The sequence below is a fragment of the Dendropsophus ebraccatus genome, unplaced genomic scaffold, assembly GCF_027789765.1.
Source record: "Dendropsophus ebraccatus isolate aDenEbr1 unplaced genomic scaffold, aDenEbr1.pat pat_scaffold_1515_ctg1, whole genome shotgun sequence".
Lineage (NCBI taxonomy): Eukaryota > Metazoa > Chordata > Amphibia > Anura > Hylidae > Dendropsophus > Dendropsophus ebraccatus.
The window spans coordinates 25,807-31,806 of record NW_027208937.1 but is presented as its reverse complement, the minus strand read 5'-3'; positions in this window follow the sequence as shown (position 1 = coordinate 31,806).

Genomic DNA, 6,000 nt, shown 5'->3' with positions numbered 1-6,000 from the left:
GAAAGCTTGAGTTTTTAAATAGAAGTACAATCTTTCATAAACAAGCGGATTTAAAAAGGAGTACTTCGCGTGGTCACCCACCATTAACCCTTTAAGTGCGACAGGAGCAGCTCCTGTATCTTACCAATCGGGACCCCCGCAGCAGGTCTGCAGGGGTCCCGATCGCATTGCCTGACTGCCAGGGGTCCCTTACCTTCCTCTGTGCAGTCAAATCTTTAGTCTTCTGATAACAATAGTAAAACATTAGAAAAGCTATGTAAACTGCATATCTGTATTCAGACTGACTTATAGAATGAAGATAAAATGTCAGTTTTATCGTAAAGTGCATTACGTAGAAAATGAACCCCCCATAATATGCGGAATTACCCTTTTTATTCCAATTTCACCCCATAAATGATATTTTGTGGGTTCCATCATTAATTTTATGGTAGAATAAAAAGGGGCCAATACAAAATACAGTTGTTACTGAAAAAAACAAGAGCTCACATGGCCCTGTAGATGGAAAAATAAAAGTTATAGCTCTGAGAAGGTGAGGAGGAAAAAATGAAAACACAAAACTTAAAATTGGCACGGCCCTTAAGGCCATTTTAGGCTCTGTCCTCAAGGGGTTAAAGGGCTTATCCAAGCTTAGAAAAACATTGCCAATTTTTTTCAAAAACTTTGCTGTCCTCAGTTGAGGTGTAGTTTAGCTCAGTACCATTGAAGTGAATGAAGCCGAATTGGAATACATCACACAACCTGGGGGCAGGAGTTGTGCTGTTTAGCTGTGCTTTATGTAATCCTAGATAACCCCTTTAAGTCAATAGGGCAGAACTGTAATATCTTACACAACCCATAAACAGATATGGCGCTGTTTCTGGAGGAAACTTTAGTCCATCCCATATTACAATATTGGCATACCAAAGCATTATCTGTTGCTTATGCCAATAACATGCCTCAAACATGACGTGAATGGCCTCCTGGCTCAATGCTAATCATTGCACTTCTGGCATCGCGGAGTATTGACAAAAAAGTTTTAAGAAATAAGTAGTAATCCAGGATCACAGACTGATAAGTCATAAATACACATCTTGGACACGCTGTAGTGTAGATAAAGGAACCTTGTGTTACACAACCCAGTTACGTAGTAAATTTATACAGTTAGGAGGACCCTTCATACCATGGACATTGTGCAATGAAACAATAGCGGGAGAAACAGGAGTCATAGAAGCTGGGAAGATTCTACAGACTTCCTTTCCGCTGACATTAACTGTGTTTTCATTTGTTAAGGCGGGGTGTACATGCTTTTCTGCTCTGAGCGTTATATTGGATTACTGATATCATTTCAGAGGCTGGAATAAACCTTTCGCATCTTGCTGTTCTGAAAAGAAAATTCTCTCTTTACTTATATGTTACTATTAGGGATGGTCCGAACCGAGTTCGTACGGAGTTTGTACGAACCCGAACCATCCGCAATGATTCCCGCTGTCTGCCCGCTCCGTGCAGCGGGCGGATCAAGCGGAAGGAACGCCTGGAAAACTGGGATACAGCCATAGCCATAGGCTGTATCCCAGTTTTCCAGGCGGTCCTCCCGCTGTATCCGCCCAATGGCGGATTATAATGTAGGCGGTTTGGGCGGCAGCCCGCGGCCCGAGGCTCCGGGGGGGCCCATGCCTTGCCGCCCACATTATAATGCCGCCCGGGAGGCCCCCTCGCCACTGCACTCTTGTGACCGCAAGCATTGTTTCGCTTGCGGTCACAAGAGTCTCCGGCTGCCTTCGTCTGATGGGCGGCTGCCGGGGGTGTCCGGTCCTCTCCCCGGCAGCGCGCGCATCACACAGCTCCTAGTGCCGCCTGGGGCCCTCCGGTACTTCCAGTACTGGGAGCGCACGTACCGGAAGTCAGGGCCCAGGCGGCACTAGGAGCTGTGTGATGCGCGCGCTGCCGGGGAGAGGACCGGACACCCCCGGCAGCCGCGCATCAGCCGGAGAGAGGATCGACGGGGGAACGCAGGGTAGGTGAGTTGTATTTTGTTATTTTTGTGTTATTTACTCACTGGGGGGCATCTATAAGGGGGGAAAGGAGGACCAGCTATAAGGAGGGTGGGGGGGAGAGGGAAGAGGGGGACCATCTATAAGGGGGGGGGGGAGAGGGGGACCATCTATAAGGGAGGGGGGAGAGGGGGACCATCTATAAGGGAGGGGGGAGAGGGGGACCATCTATAAGGGGGAAAAGGAGGACCATCTATAAGGGGGGAGGGGGAAAAGGAGGACCATCTATAAGGGGGAAAAGGAGGACCATCTATAAAGGGGGGGGGAGAGGGGGACCATCTATAAGGGAGGGGGGAGAGGGGGACCATCTATAAGGGAGGGGGGAGAGGGGGACCATCTATAAGGGAGGGGGGAGAGGGGGACCATCTATAAGGGGGAAAAGGAGGACCATCTATAAGGGGGAAAAGGAGGACCATCTATAAAGGGGGGGGAGAGGGGGACCATCTATAAGGGAGGGGGGAGAGGGGGACCATCTATAAGGGAGGGGGGAGAGGGGGACCATCTATAAGGGGGAAAAGGAGGACAGCTATAAGGGGGGAGAGGGAAGAGGGGGACCAGCTATAAGGGGGGAAAGGAGGACCAGCTATAAGGGGGGAGAGGGAAGAGGGGGACCAGCTATAAGGGGGAAAGAGGGGGACCAGCTATAAGGGGGGAAAGAGGGGGACCAGCTATAGAGGGGGAAAGAGGGGGACCAGCTATAAAGAGGGAAAGAGGGGGACCAGCTATAAAGAGGGAAAGAGGGGGACCATCTATAAGGGGGGAAAGAGGGGGACCATCTATAAGGGGGGAAAGAGGGAGACCATCTATAAAGGGGGACTATCTCCTATAGGATTAGCACCCTCCTCTCCTGACATCCTCTGTGCTGCTCGGACCTCTTCTCCTGACATCCTCTGTGCTGCTTGGACCTCTCCTATAAGATCAGCACCCTCCTCTCCTGACATCCTCTGTGCTGCTGTGACCTTGGGGGGGGCAACATCAGGGGACCAGGTGAGGTGGCGATATGTTTATTGGGGGCAGTGGAGGTGGGGTGGGCAATGCTTACTGGGGGTAGCAGCAAGGGACCAAACATTATGTTTATTGGGGCCAGCAGGGAGGGGAGGCAGGCAGGCAGTGTTTATTGGGGACAGTGTGGGGGGGGGGGGAACGCAGTAGCAGATTATAATGTGGGCGAATTGACTGGGGGGGGGGGCCCAGGTTGGGTGGACAGCCCGGGGCCCAGGGTAAATTAATCCGCCACTGTATCCGCCCGCTGCACGGAGCAGGCAGACAGCGGGAATCCGATGCCGGGAAACCTTATTAGATTTTACCTTCGAAGGGTGCGTTCACACCTACGGGATCCGCAGCAGATTTGATGGTGCAGATTTGATGCTGTGTTCAGTTATTTAAATGAAATCAGCTGCGGATCCTGTAAGTGTGAACGTACCCTAAAAAGGTATTGTTTTTTGTGCTATTTTTTACATTGTTTAGGAGTGGGCTTTGGGAGGTCAAAAGAGAAAAGACAAAAGGCCATAATGCCTTTTCTCAGTGGTTGCTGTGGGAGGCTACAGGTAATGGGGGGGGGGGCACAGGATCGGTGTCATCTCTGTGCCATGAGTAACAGCATGCTTTAAGTGTTATATAGGTACATTTACACATAACAATGCCGCAAGAATATGCGTGGAAATCCACACCAAACTGTGCAGATTTTGTCCCTCCCTCTTCACATAAAACCAATGATCTCATAAAACAGAAAAATAATATATCCCTTTCTCCTGATTTCTCCTTAACATTTTTAACAAGCATTTACATAGTGTGAACATAGCCGTGGCCTATGTTCCCACACAGTATTTTGGTCAGTATTTTTCAACAAAAACCAGAAGTGGATTGAAAAATTAGAAACCAATACAAAAGTAAAGGCAGGCACAGCAAGATATTTAGTACAGGTGCAAAGTCAATATGTCCAATCATATATAAAACAAAAACAAAGCGACCATATGATAAATTACAATGCACACTCATATAAGGAAAATAGCAAAAAATGTCACTTTATTACACATACCACTGACACTTAAAAAACACTTAAAAAGTGGCCACACATGGTCCACATGTTAACTGGTAGGTCCCCATGGTAGTCGGACCACTACCATACACCAAAGCAAAAGTAAGTAGAGGCAGCTCGTATAAACAAAACAATGTATAAGTAGACATGAAGCTGAAAGCTAAAAATATATATATATATATATATATATATATATATATATATATATATATATATATATATATATATATATATATATATATACACACATACATACATACACACACAGTGGTACCTTGGTTTAAGAGTAACTTGGATTGAGAGCGTTTTGCAAGAAGAGCTCACAGTTTTTCAAAATTGTGATTTGGTTTAAGAGCATCACTTTGGTGTAAGAGCTCCCTGTACTGGGTGGGAGCGAGAGTAGGGGAGGGGCATGGCCTGCACAGGGTGGTCTACAGCCCTGTACTCTGACCCAGGAGGTCTCCCTCACCTTCCAAATCATAGCAGATCCACTTCAGGCTGGGGCTTACATCAGGGGACAGGACTGTGGAGGTAATCTCCCCATAGCTGAAACCCCTCTCTCCCCAGACAGAGAGTGCTGCATATATGTGCCCACATATGTCCTGCTCATTCCTTCATGCTCCCTGCAGTCTCTGTCAGTCTTGATTGGTCCATGCTGAACACACGCCCCTTCCCCATAGCTGTCATGTGACCACACAGACCTCTGACAGCAGCTGCTTCTCTATCCTAGCCTGTTGTACTACGCTACTGCATTATGGGGATCTGCAGTTCATCCTGTATCTACAAACTGCTGCTGTGTTATCAGGGTTATACAGTTACTATATATTATACACCACATGCTGATTGCTATACTGCACAGTAACTTATAATGTAACATTCAGCTGTTTCTAAATGTTTTTTTTTTTATCTGTTTTACATGTTACTCATAATAATAATTGTTTTTGGGGTGTGGAACCAATTGTCTGCATTTCAGTGATTTCTTATGGGAAAATTTGCTTTGGTTTAAGAGTGGATTTGGATTACAAGCACGGTCCCGGAACGAATTATGCTCATAATCCAAGGCACCACTGTATATATTTATATATACACACATGCATACATTCTCACACACACACACACACACACACACACACACACACACAGTGGTACCTTGGTTTAAGAACTTATAGTTTTTCAAAATTGTGACTTGGTTTAAGAGCATTGCTTTGGTTTAGGAGCTCCCTGTACTGGGTGGGAGCGAGAGTGGGGGAGGGGCATGGTCTGTATAGCGGGGTCTACAGCCCTGTACTCTGACCCAGGAAGTCTCCCTCACCTTCCAAATCATAGCAGATCCACTTCAGGCTGGGGCTTACATCAGGGGACAGGACTGTGGAGGTAATCTCTCCATAGCTGTAACCCCTCTCTCCCCAGACAGAAAGTGCTGCATGTATGTGCCCACATCTGCCCTGCTCATTCCTTCATGCTCCCTGCAGTCTCTGCCAGCCCTTGTGTTTCCCATCCTCTCCATTACTGTACAGTAACTTATAATATCAAATATTCTGCTGTTTCTGAATGTTTGTTCCATCTGTTTTACATGTTATTCAGTATAATAAATCATTATTTTTGGGGTGTGGAATCAATTGTCTGCATTTCTATGATTTCTTATGGGAAAATTTTCTTTGGTTTAAGAGTGGATTTGGATTCCAAGCGCCATCCCGGAACGAATTATGCTCGTAATCCAAGGCACCACTATAATATACATATATATATATATACATACATACATACAGAGAGAGAGAGAGAGTGAGCTTTACAGCTCTGGGATCATAGCATAGTCCTTGTAACGGCACAGCGACAGGAGCGGTCCTTCTTGCAAATGTGGGGGTTTCCTGTATTTTGGCTTTATTGCAGCATAAGATGCATAGAGCAGTAACACATGCACAGCATAAACAA